Below are 12455 nucleotides of genomic sequence, written 5' to 3'. Positions count from 1 at the left end.
CGGGTTAGGCAGGGATGGTGTCTAAAACTGCCAGAGCCAGATCTGGAAAGAGAGGCCTGCAGCCATGCGCTGAACTCTGCTGAGATGAAGTCCTCCTCGTTCTTTTTCATGGTTTGCATGGTTTTCTTTTTGCATAGCTTTTTAACATTTTTCCTTTTTCTTCAACTTCGTTTCTATAAGTCTACTATCTTTTTTTATTTCAAATCTCATATTTTACTCTTCCTTTTTCTTACTCCATTTTGCCTTCTTCCTCCTTTTCTTATTTTCATTTTAAATTTTATTTTTCCACTTCTTCACCTCATTTTTGTTTCTTACTCTTATTATTGCTCCTCCCTTTATCTTCTCAAAATTATTTTTCTTTCCTTTAGTCATCTCATATTCTTTTTCTCCTTCTTATAATATTGTATTCTCTTTCCACCTTTATTAATCTTTGCTCATTTGTCATTGATATTGCTGTGGTAGTTGATTATTTTTCAATTTTGTTCCTTTTTTTCAATATTTTTTATATCAGATCTCATTTTTTACTCTTCCTTTGTCTTATTCTATTTTGCCTTCTTTCTTCCCTTTCTTACTTTCAGTTTAAATTTTATTTTTTCCCTTTCTTCACCTTGTTTCTATTCCTTACCCTTATTATTTCTCCTCCCTCTACCCTTTTAAAATAATTTTTCTTTATTTTAGTAACCTCATATTCTTTTTTACCTTTCTTATAATATTCTTACTCACTTTGTATCTCTGCTCACTTGTCATTCATATTTCTGTTGCTGCAGTGGTGTATTTTTGCTGGTGTGGGTTATGTTTTCTATGTTGTTTTGTTGTGTTCTGTCAGCACCTGTACAACATTATAGGAGATCAAGGAGGCTGCACCACTGAGTCCCATAGGTCTCCTACCACAGAAGGCCATCCCACAAAGACAGGGAGTCAGAGCAGGTCAATCTAATATGTAGAAATGAACAAAGAGTCACCTAAAATGGGAAGACAAAGAAACAACCCCCAATTGAAAGGAAAGGAGGAATCCACAGAAAAAGAGCTAAATGAAATTGAGGCATGCAACAGAGTTCAAAGTAATGGTTATAACGATGCTCAAGGAACTTAGTGAGAACTACAAGAAACTTAGTGGGAACTACATCAGCATGAAAAAGGACATAGAACCTATGAATAAGAACCAAGTAAAATGAATAATACACTAGAAAGAATTAAAAGCAGACTAGATGAAGCAGAGGATTGAATCAGCGAGTTGGAAGACAAGGTAGAAAAAATATCCAGTCAGAGCAACAAAACAAAAAAGACTTAAAAATAATGAACAAAATTTAAGGGAGCTTTGGGTCAACAGGAAACATAATATTCAAATCACAGGGGTACCAGAAAGAGAAGAAAATGAGCAAGGGATAAAACACCTGTTTGAAAAAATAATGAAGAGATTTTGAAGATGGTGGCAGAGTAGCTAAGCATCCCCATCCACTTGCTCCCATCCTGACTGGACTTGCAGTAAAAACAAAGAGTGGAGAGTGAGTGAGTGCCTGTGAGTGAGCATGAACGCAGACGAGAGCACAAGGACTATGCAGGAGTGCGCAAGACTGGGCCCACCTGCAGGGCTCCTGGGAGCCAGCAGCCCATGCTTTCTAAGCAGAGCCGCCATGGCTGCCCAGCCCAGCGCTTCTGGCTGCACAGAGTAGGGGCAGCTGCAGATCAGCTCAGGAGCCATGAGCTACTGAGGCAGAGTGAGAAGGCCTGGGAGGTGGGGGCCTCAGAAACAGTGCAGTGGGAGCTGCCCACCTGAGGCTGAATCAGATCTCTGGACAGAATGAGGTCAGCACTCTGCCACCACCCTGTGTTATTGTATAGTTGCAGGGCTCCTCCTAATGCCCTCCAGGAAAGATCCAGTAAGAAAGGTTATAAAAAAAACCGTTGGGAGCTCTGGAAGGCAGTGGCCCTCCGTGACCATGAGAGACTATGTGATCTTTGAGGAGGGGAAGCACATGGAGAACAGGGCCTCTCAGAACTGGTGCTACAGCAATTGGGCCATGTGGAAACTCTCTGAAAAGGGGAGCTGAGGTGAGACTCAAGACTTGGCAGTGACTCAGGGCTCATATGCTGGTGCATGTGGGCACAGCAGCTCTGCTAACCAAAAACTCAGAGGGATAGGTAGGACCCAACCCAGCACAGCTCATGAGCAGAGGGGTGTTCAGAGTTGAGAATTCAGCCAAACCTCCAATGAGAGAGCAGCAGGTTCAGGACTTGGAGGCAGGAGCTGAATGCCTGAGATTTGCTGCAGCCAGCTAGGTAACCTTACAGACAGCACCTGTACAATAGTATTCAAGACTTGGTGGGTGAAGTGACTCTCAATCAGCCAGCCAGAAGGAAGGACCCACCAAAGAATCACCCAACAACAACAAAAACCCAGTTACAACCAGAGAGCCCACATAAATGGCATAAAGGGCAGCCCAAGAGCACCAATCTCAGGAACTCAAGGGGAATGCACCGCTGAGTCCCGCAGGTCTCCTAACACAGAAGATCACACCATGAAGACCAGGACACAAAGCAGACAAATCTAATACACAGAAACAAACAAGAAGAGCCACCTAAAATGGGGAGACAAAGAAACAACCCCCAATCAAAAGGAAAGGAGGAATCCCCAGAAAGACTGCTAAGTGAAATTGAGCAGGCAAACTGTCAGATACTGAGTTCAAAATATTGGTTATAAGGATGCTCAAGGAGCTCAGTGAGAACTACAAAGAACTCCAAGGAAGCTACAAGGAACTTACTGCAAACTACACCAGCATGAAAAAGGACATAGAAAATATCAATAAGATCCAGGAGGAAAAGAAAAACACAATATCTGAAATGAAGAACACAGTAGATGGAATTAAAAGCAGATTAGATGAAGCAAAGCATTGAATCAGTGAGCTGGAGGACAAAGTAGAAAAAAAATTCCCAGACAGAACAACAAAATGAAAAAAGACTAAAAAAGAATGAAGAGGGGTAAAGAGAGCTGCAGGACAACATGAAATGTAATATCTGTATAATGGGGATTCCAAAAGAAGAAGAAGAGCAAGGGATAGAAACCTTATTTGAAGAAGTAATGACAGAAAACTTCCCTAACTCAATGAGAGAAAAAATCATGGAAGTCCAGGAAGCAAAGAGGGTTCCAATCAAGATAAACACAAAGAGGCCCACTCTAAGGAACGTCATAATTAAAATGGCAAAATTCAGACAAAGAGAGAATCTTAAAGGCAGCAAGGGAGAAACAGCTAGTTACGTACAAGGGAGCTGCAATAAGGCTATCAGCTGATTTCTCAACAGAAACACTGCAAGCCAGAAGGGAATGGTAAGAAATATTCCAAGTATTGAAAAGCAAAGGCCTACAACCAAGACTACTGTACCCAGCAAGGCTCTCATTCAAAATGGAAGGAGAAATAAAGAGCTTTCCGGACCAAAAAAGAAAAAAAAAGAAAAAGAAAGTTACAAGAACATATCTCCACCAAACCAGCATTGCAAGACATGCTAAAGGGACTGCTTTAAGAAGATGAAGAGAAAGAGAGAGACAGAGGGGGTGGGAACACAGATACAAAGGGAAAACATGGCAATGAATAAGTATCTATCAATAATCCTTAAATGTAAATGGATTAAATGCTCCAAACAAAAAACATAGGGTAGCTGAATGGATTAGAAAACATGACCCACATATATGCTGTCTATAAGAGACCCACTTCAGAACAAAAGATCCGCACAGACCAAAAGTGAGGGGATAAAAAAAATATCCAAGCAAATGGACATTATAAAAAGCCTGGGTAGCAATATGATACCAGACAAAAAAAAAAAAAAAAAACTCAAAACAAAGAACATAAAAAGAGACAGAGAAGGACATTTCATAATACTTAAGGGAACAATGCATCAAGAAGATATAACCCTTGTAAACATATATGCACCCAACCTAGGATCACCCAAACATATGAGGAAAATCTTGGAGGACTTCAAGAAAGATATAGACAGCAACACACTCATAGTACGAGATTTTAATACCCCACTGCTAACAATGGATAGATCTTCCAAACAAAGAATCATCAAGGATATTGTGGCACTGAACAACACTCTAGATCAAATGGACTTAATTAATATATACAGAAGTTTTCACCCCAAAGAAGCAAAATATACATTTTTTTCAAGTGCACATGGCACATTCACAAAAATAGACCACTTGGTAAGACACAAAACAAACCTCAATGAATTCAAGAAAACTGAAACCATATAAAGCATTTTATTGGATATAATGGCTTGAAACTAGAAACCAACCTCAAAGAAAAAACAAAAACATTCAAATTCATGGAGACTGAGTAATGTGCTATTAAACAATAAATGGGTTAACAATGAGATCAAGGAAGAAATCAAAAAAGTTCTGGAAACAAAAGAAAATGAGCACACAACAGCCCAAAACCTAAGGGACACAGACAAGGAAATCCTGAGAGGGAAGTTCATAGCAATGCAGGCCTACCTTTAAAAAAGAGAAAAATTTCAAATAAACAACCTAACTCTAAATCTACAAGAACTAGAGAAACCACAACAAAGCCCAGAGTGAGCAGAAGGAAAGAAATAATCAACATCAGAGCAGAATTAGAGTCGTCGTCGGCAGCCGTCCGTCTCAAGAGACGATGGTGTAGCTTCTTAAGAGTCTATCTGCACCGCCGAGAATGGCTGTGCAGTCCGACTCAGGAGTGACACGGTATCTGTCTCCTCCCGTGTTGAATCGACATCTTGCAATGACGCTGGAGTGTCCTCTCCAGTGAAGCTGAAGCTACAGAGCCTGGGCAGGGTGATATGGAGGGTCTGCTGTTGCCCATGCAGCAGACCCCCCCTCTCTTCGCAGCTGAAGGGTCCAAGGGAAAGACGGAGTCAACACAGCTTGGCTTCAGGTGCGCCGCAGGAGTTGCCGGTGTTGACTACAACGTCAAACCGCCTTAGGGACTCCGGCTCTGGATTTTCTGTCGGGGTTTACTCCCTTAGCCTTTCCCCTGAAGAGGTATGCCGCAAGGCAGCGGAGGTTTTTTGGAATCAGAGTTTTCCTTCTCTGATGTGCCCTGACTGGAAGATCGAACCAGCGACACTTAGCTCTCAGGCCGACGCTCAATCCACTGAGCCAAACCAGCCAGAACAGAATTAGAGTACATAGAGACTAAAAGAACAATTCAAAGGATGAGTAAATCCAGAAAGTGGTTCTTTGAAATAATGAACAAAATCAACAAGCTTTTAACAAGACTCATCAAGAAAAAAAGAGAGAAGACTCAAAACAATAAAATCATGAATGAGGAGCAATAACAACCAATACTACAGAAATATAAAAGATTGTAAGAAATTACTATGAACAACTACATGCCAAGAAATTTCACAACCTGGGTGAAATGGAAAATTTTCTAGAAACAGATAATGTTCCAAAACTGAATCAGGAAGAAGCAGAAAGCCTGAATAGACTGATAACACCTAGTGAGATTGAAGCAGTAATCAAAAAACTCCCAGCACACAAAAGCTCTGGACTGGATGGCTTCACAGGTGAATTTTACCAAACATTTAAAAAAAGAACTAATGCCTATGTTTCTCAAACTCTTCCAAAAAATTCAAGAAGAGGGAAGACTCCCGAACTCTTCTTATGAGGCCAATATTATCCTAATTTTAAAACCAAGTAAAGACATAGCTAAGAAAGACAACCACAGGCCAATATTGCTGATGAAAGTAGATGCTAAAATCCTCACAAAATATTGGCAAACCAGATACAGCAATACATTTGAAAGATCATACACCATGATCAAGTGGGATTCATCCCAGAGATGCAAAGATGGTACATTTGCAAATCAATAAATGTATTACTTCACATAAACAAAATAAACCCCAAAAATCAAATGATCATATCAAGATGCTGAGAAAGCATTTAATAAAGTACAGCACTCATTTATGGAAAAAAACTCTCAGCAAATTGGAAGTACAGGGAGCATACCTCAACATAATAAAAGCCTTATATGAAAAACCTACAGCCAACATCATACTCAATGGGCAAAACCTAAAAGCTTTCCCCCTAAGATCAAGAACAAGACAAGGGTGTCAGCTTTCACCACTTCTGTTTGACATAGTACTGGAAGTTCTATCCATAGCGATAGACAAGAGAAAGAAATAAAAATCATTCAAATTGGAAAGGAGGAAGTAAAACTGTCATTATTTGCAGATGACATGATAGCGTACATAGAAAACCCTATAGGCGCCACCAAAAAAACTTCTTGATTTAATAAGTGAATTTGGCAAAATAGTGGGATACAGAGTCAATATTCAGAAATCAAAGGCATTTTTGTACATCGACAGTGAAATATCAGAAACAGAAGCTAGGAGAAAAATGCCATTTACTACAGCAACAAGAAAAATGAAGTACCTAAGAATAAACTTAACCAAGGAGGTAAAAGACTTGTACGCAGAAAATTACAGGACACTGAAAAAAGAAATTAAGGAAGACACAAATAAATAGAATCATATACCATGTTCATGGATTGGAAGAATTAACATCATTAAAATGTCTATACTATCCAGAGAAACCTATAGATTCAATACAATTCCTATTAAAATACCAATGACATATTTCACCGATATAGAACAAATATTTCAAAATTTTATATGGAACCATAAACAACCCAGAATAGCCTCGGAAATTTTGAGAAGGAAGAACAAAGTAGGAAGGATCACAATACCTGATATTAAACTATATAACAAGGCCACTATAATCAAAACAGTCTGATACTGGCGTAAGAACAGACGCATAGACCAATGGAACAGAATATAGAGACCAAAAATAAACCCAAGACTCTATGGTCAATTAATATTTGACAAAGGTGGCATGAGCATACAGTGGAGTAAAAATAGTTTTTTCAATAAATGGTGTTGAGAGAACTGGACAAGAACATGCAAAACAATAAAAGTAGACCACCAAGTCACACCATACACTCAAAATGTATAAAAGATTTAAATATAAGTTATCATACCATAAAAATCCTAGCAGAAAACACAGGCAGTAAAATTTCAGGTATCTCATGTAGAAATATTTTTGCTGATATATCTCCTAAGGCAAGGAAAATATTTAAACAAGTGGGACTACATGAAATTAAAAAGCTTCTGCACTGCTAAAGAAACCATCATCAAAATGAAAAGGGAACCGACTGTATGAGAGAACACATTTGCCAGCGATACATCGAATAAGGGTTTACTCGCCAAAATATATAGAACTCATGACTCAACCCTGGGAAGACAAACAATCCAATTAAAAGATGAGCAAAGGACCTGAACAGACACTTCTCCAAGGAGGACATACAGATGGCCCACAGACATATGAGAGGATGCTGAACATCACTAGCCATCAGAGAAATGCAAATTAAAACCACAATGATTACCACTTCACTCTTACCAAAATAGTTATCATTAATCAATCAACAAACAACAAGTACTGGCGAGGATGTGGAGAAAAGGGAACCCTAGTGCCCTGCTGGTGGGAATGCAGACTGGTGCAGCCACTGTGGAGAACAGTATGGAATTTCCTCAAAAAATTAAAATAGAACTACATTTTGACCCAATGATTCCACTGCTGGGAATATACCCTAGCATCTGAAACCTCAGTTCAGAAGAACCTATGCACCCCTGTGTTCATAGCAGCCCTGTTTACAATAGCCAAGTGCTGGAAACAGCCTAAGTGCCCATCTGTAGATGAGTGGATCAAAAACTGGTGCATTTACACAATGGACTACGATGCAGCAGAAAGAACGAAGAAAGAACTCCTGCCTTTCACAACAGCATGGATGGACCTGGAGAGTATTATGCTAAATGAAATAAGCCAGCCAGTGAAAGACAAATAACATATAATCTCACTTATAAAAGGAATCTAATGAACAAAATGAACTAATGAGCAAAATAGAACCAGAGGCATAAAATCACGGAATAGACTGACAACTGTAAGGGGGGATGGGGGAGGCAGGGACTGATAGAAAGAAGGGGAAGGGACTAGTCAAAGAACATATACGAAGGACCCATGGACATAGATAACGGGGTGGGGATGGACTATGGATGTGGGGTGTGGGCTGGGTGGAGGAGAGCAAAGGGGAAATAATTGGAATAACTATAAAACATAAGGACTTTTTAAAAAGAGAAAAGCAACCATTCCTGTCATTTCATAGACATAGAATAATGTTTGTTAAGTGAATGAGTGAAGTTTGACTGAGCAAGCAATTGCAGCAGCTTCCTGTGTGCCCAGCCCTGCCAAGGACCTGCCCGGTTAGGTCAGGGCCGAGGGCAGCAGCACTGGACCGCCTTCTGTGCTGAGACATGGCCCTGGGCGTTGGGAGGTGATCAGCTTGAAAGCCAATGAAGGAGTGTGGAGACAAGGAGGCCTGATGTGTGCCCGACAGAGCTGGGCATTTTATCCACATTGTCCCACTTAATTTCATTTCATAAAATCATGGATGTTAATATTTGTTTCCCTTCCAAAGAAAGAGCTCAGAAAGCAGAAGTAGTAGGGGCAGAGCAAGGATTCTAACCCAGTTCCTGGAACTCCAAAGCCTTCCAGGCGTGGGCTGAATAATGACCCCCAAGATATCCGCATCCTAATACCCTGGACTTTAAGGTGGGAGAGGCTCCTGGATCATCCCAGCAGGTCCAGTGTAATCACAAGGGTTTGTCTAATGGGGAGGCAAAAGGGTCACTTAGTAGAAAGAGGAGGTGGGACCACAGAAGAGGCTCTAGTGATGAGAAGGGGCCAGGAGAACGGGATGCAGGCAGCCCCTGGGAGCTGAGGGGTAAGGATGCACATTCCCCCTGGAGCATCCAGAAGGAGCCCAATTTGCCAGCACCCTTTAGCTCACTGAAGCCAAATTCAGGCTTCTGACCTCCATAAGTATTCCCCATAAAATAAATTCATGTGTTAAGCCATTAAATTTGTGGTAGTTTGTTATGGTACCCATAGGAAATTAATACAGTCTCCCCCAGCCCAGCCAGCTTGTGGGGTTGCTGAGTGAGATTTCCTCAGAGGTGAGCTGCCAGAGAAACTGGGGAATAGTTACCAAATAAAAGGAAGAGGAGCCTGCACAAGCTGCTAATGAATTCTTCGTCTTCCTATTCCCTCCGGAATGGCTGACTGCAAGTGATGACTGAAACAAACAGAATCAACCAGGAGCCCGTGAGTGGTCGGTTTATGGGCAAGGTGCTGGAATGAGTCCTGAGGGCACAAGCAGCCATGACCTGCTGCCAGGCCGGGAGGGCCAGAGGAGGCAGCCATGCATGTGCGCAGCAGCGAAGGCCCACGCGTGCAGAGGCCGTGCATGTGCACAGACTGGGACAGTGGCTGATCAAGGTCAGGAAGCACTGAGCAGGGCTGAGGTGGGGAGGGGCCCCTGGAGAGGCAGTTTCAAGGGGGACGCCAGGGCACAAATCTGTTTTCTGCTATGCTAGGCCTCAATTCATGGGTGGGGGAAACCTCTTCCCCTGTGTGGGCCTCCTATAAGGTGTGTTCACTGAGGGCTTAGGTGGAACACTCACTGACTCAAAGGTTGCAGCAAAAGGCACTGAGTCTATAGGAGTAACAGCAATACAGGCCTCCTAACCTCAAACTCAGGTTTATGGTTTTAATTACCTGTACCTTGCATATTCAATCTCTAGTGGAGAAAATGCAGTTTCTTACCATTTTAAGGTCCAGTTGATAATAACACTAAAAATACTTCTTCCCTACCAGTTTAGGTTCAGTTGATAGTAATAATAATGAATACAAGTCATAATCATAAAGAGGAAGAAGCGGAAGACAAGCCAACCACGTGCTGAGCACTTTACAGTAATTAATGCTATGAAGCAGGTACTCTGATTATCCCATAACAGAGATAAAGAAACTGAGGCCTTGCTCTGGCCATGTGGCTTGGCTGATTGGAGCGTCCTCCTGTGCACTGGAAGATTTCGGGTTCCATCCTGGTCGGGGCACTTACGGGAGGCAACCAATCAGTGTTTCTCACATCAATGTTTCTCTCTCTCTCTCTCTCTCTCTCGCTCTCTCTGTCTGTCTCTCTCTCAAATCAATAAATGGATCCTAGGGTGAGGAATTAAAAAATGAAACTGAGGTCTGAAGGGTTCCAGTTTCCCACAGGCAGTAGGCACAGAGATGACATCCAAACGCAGGAGCACAGACTCTTACCAGTGCGAATGTGTCTGCTCCTTTATGAGGACGCATCGCCTACGGGGAAGTTGGGCATTTGGTTAAGCTGCACACCAATGGCTTTCATTACTGGCCGAGCTCTACAATAAGGAAAACATTTCCTAAATAACACAGTACAAACACATACACACACATATAAAACTGAAATAACCACCTTACAAAACAGCAATTAATCCTGCTAGCTATATTACTCTCTGGTATCTTCTCCATTTTATTAAGATTTGCTTCTAAATTCATCTCCTGATTCACTATTTATAAAAAAAAAATTTTTAAGTACAAAATCTGACCATTGGTTAACAATAACAGCTGTGATGAACAATGAATTAAAAATTATTTTCAGATCTTACCATGACCTAGGAATCTTTTTAACCTAAAAATAAAACAACAAAAAAAGAAAAGCATAATGTTTTATGAAGTGACTAAACTCTAACAAGCCATTATAAACAGGTTCTGGGACTTTGTATTTTTTCCAACTTTTATTAAATTTTTTTTTCAATTAAAGATTACATTGGATATTGTTGTGTATTAGTTACAGGTATACAATACAGTGGTCAGACAATCACATACTTCACAGAGCGCTCTCCCAATATTTCCAGTGCCCACCTGGCACCATGTTATTACAGTATATTTTAATTGAATTTATCAGGGTGACACTGGTTAACAAAATTACACAGGTGTCAGGTGCACAATTTTACAACACACTACCTGTACACTGCATTGTGTGTTCACCCCCAAGTTAAGTCTCTGTCCTTCACCATGTATCCCCCATGCCCTTTTCTACTGCCCTCCACCCCTACCTCCCCCACAATCACCGAGTTATTACAAAATTAGTGACTATACTCCTTATGCTATAATTTACAGCCCCGTGACTGTTCTGTAGCTACCAATTTGTACTTCTTGGTCCCTTCCCCTTTTCCACCCAGCTACACAGTATGACTCCCCTCTGGCAACCTTTAGTCTGTTCTTTGTATCTATGAGTCTGTATCAATTTTGTTTGTTTATTTTGTTTTAGATTTCAATTATATGGTATTTGTCTTTCTCTGACACCTACCACAACACCATCTTAGTCCACCCATTGTCAGAAATGCTAAGATTTCATTCTTTTTTTTTTTTTTTTAAAGAAAGTTAGCTGATACTTTTATTGCTTTGCGAGGAGAGTGATCGGGAGCTCTTGGTGGGGGTACCTGCTTCTTCTTCACTATCATGGGCTTCTGGCTGTGCAGGATGGTGCTGGCCCTGCGGATTGTGGCCATGCACAGGTCTGGGCAGTCCTTGTTCCTGCAGATCATGTGCCAGGGTGGCCTTGGCATTCTTGTTGATGGTGGTCTGAACACAGGAGGTGGCCATCTTTCATTGGCTGGGTCTCCACTTCATGACAACCACCACAACTTTGCCACCGGTGCTGGCTCCATGCCCACATCTTGCAGTGAATCAGCCTGTTGTAGCAAAGGGAGTTGCAGGCCTTCAGATTATTGGGTTTGGAGCTGTACGTCTGCTTGTTCCTCTTGATCAGGAAGCTGGAGCAGTTCCGGATGACCATCCATTGCAGGTGGGCAGACATGGTGGGAGCTCCTCTTGCTGAGGCAGCCAGAGAGGTAAAGAGCTCATTCATTTTTATGGTCAAGATATATTCCATTGTATATACAATGTCTATCTAGACAAAGTCCAGCCATTGTTAATATAAGAATGGTTTGTGTGACAGACATCTATGTAATCTGGCAGGCAGGGAGAGTGGACTGAAATGCCCATGCGTGAACAATGACGACTTCACTGTACTAGTCAGTGGGGGCGGTAGATGCCATTGAGTGAGTGTGTATACTATGAGGCCTGAGCAAGTAGAGCAACGGATCTGCATCAAATTTTGCATTATGCTTGAACGTTCCTCCGCAGAAACTATTGGAATGATTCAGGAGGCTGCAGCTGTGGGCAACTGGTGACTGGCAGCTTCATCATGACAATGTGCCTGCTCATGCATCACGTCTCGTGCAGTTTTTTTTTGGTGAAACATTAAACCACCCAGGTGACTCAGCTCCACTAAAGCCCAGATTTGGTGCCCTGTAACTTCTGGCTTTTCCCAAAACTAGAATCACCTTTGAAAGGGAAGAGATTTCAGACTGTCAAGGAGATTTAGGAAAATACAAGGGGGCAGTTGATGGCAATCGGGAGAACTCTATGAAGTCCTGAGGTGCCTGCTTTGAAGGGGACTGAGATGTCATTGTCCTACGTACAATGTTTCTTT

General features: G+C 41.6%; 1 pseudogene; it reads right to left on the bottom strand.

The window, feature by feature from the left end:
• Positions 1 to 8293: 8293 nt before the first annotated feature.
• Positions 8294 to 11777, bottom strand: LOC149997394 (large ribosomal subunit protein eL28 pseudogene; annotated as a pseudogene).
• Between the last annotated feature and the right edge of the window lie 678 nt (positions 11778 to 12455).

The sequence above is a fragment of the Furipterus horrens genome, unplaced genomic scaffold, assembly GCF_987537825.1.
Source record: "Furipterus horrens unplaced genomic scaffold, mFurHor1.1.pri manual_scaffold_11, whole genome shotgun sequence".
Classification (NCBI taxonomy): domain Eukaryota; kingdom Metazoa; phylum Chordata; class Mammalia; order Chiroptera; family Furipteridae; genus Furipterus; species Furipterus horrens.
The sequence above is the reverse complement of the archived record's forward strand: the minus strand, read 5'-3'. Positions and strand labels throughout refer to the sequence as shown.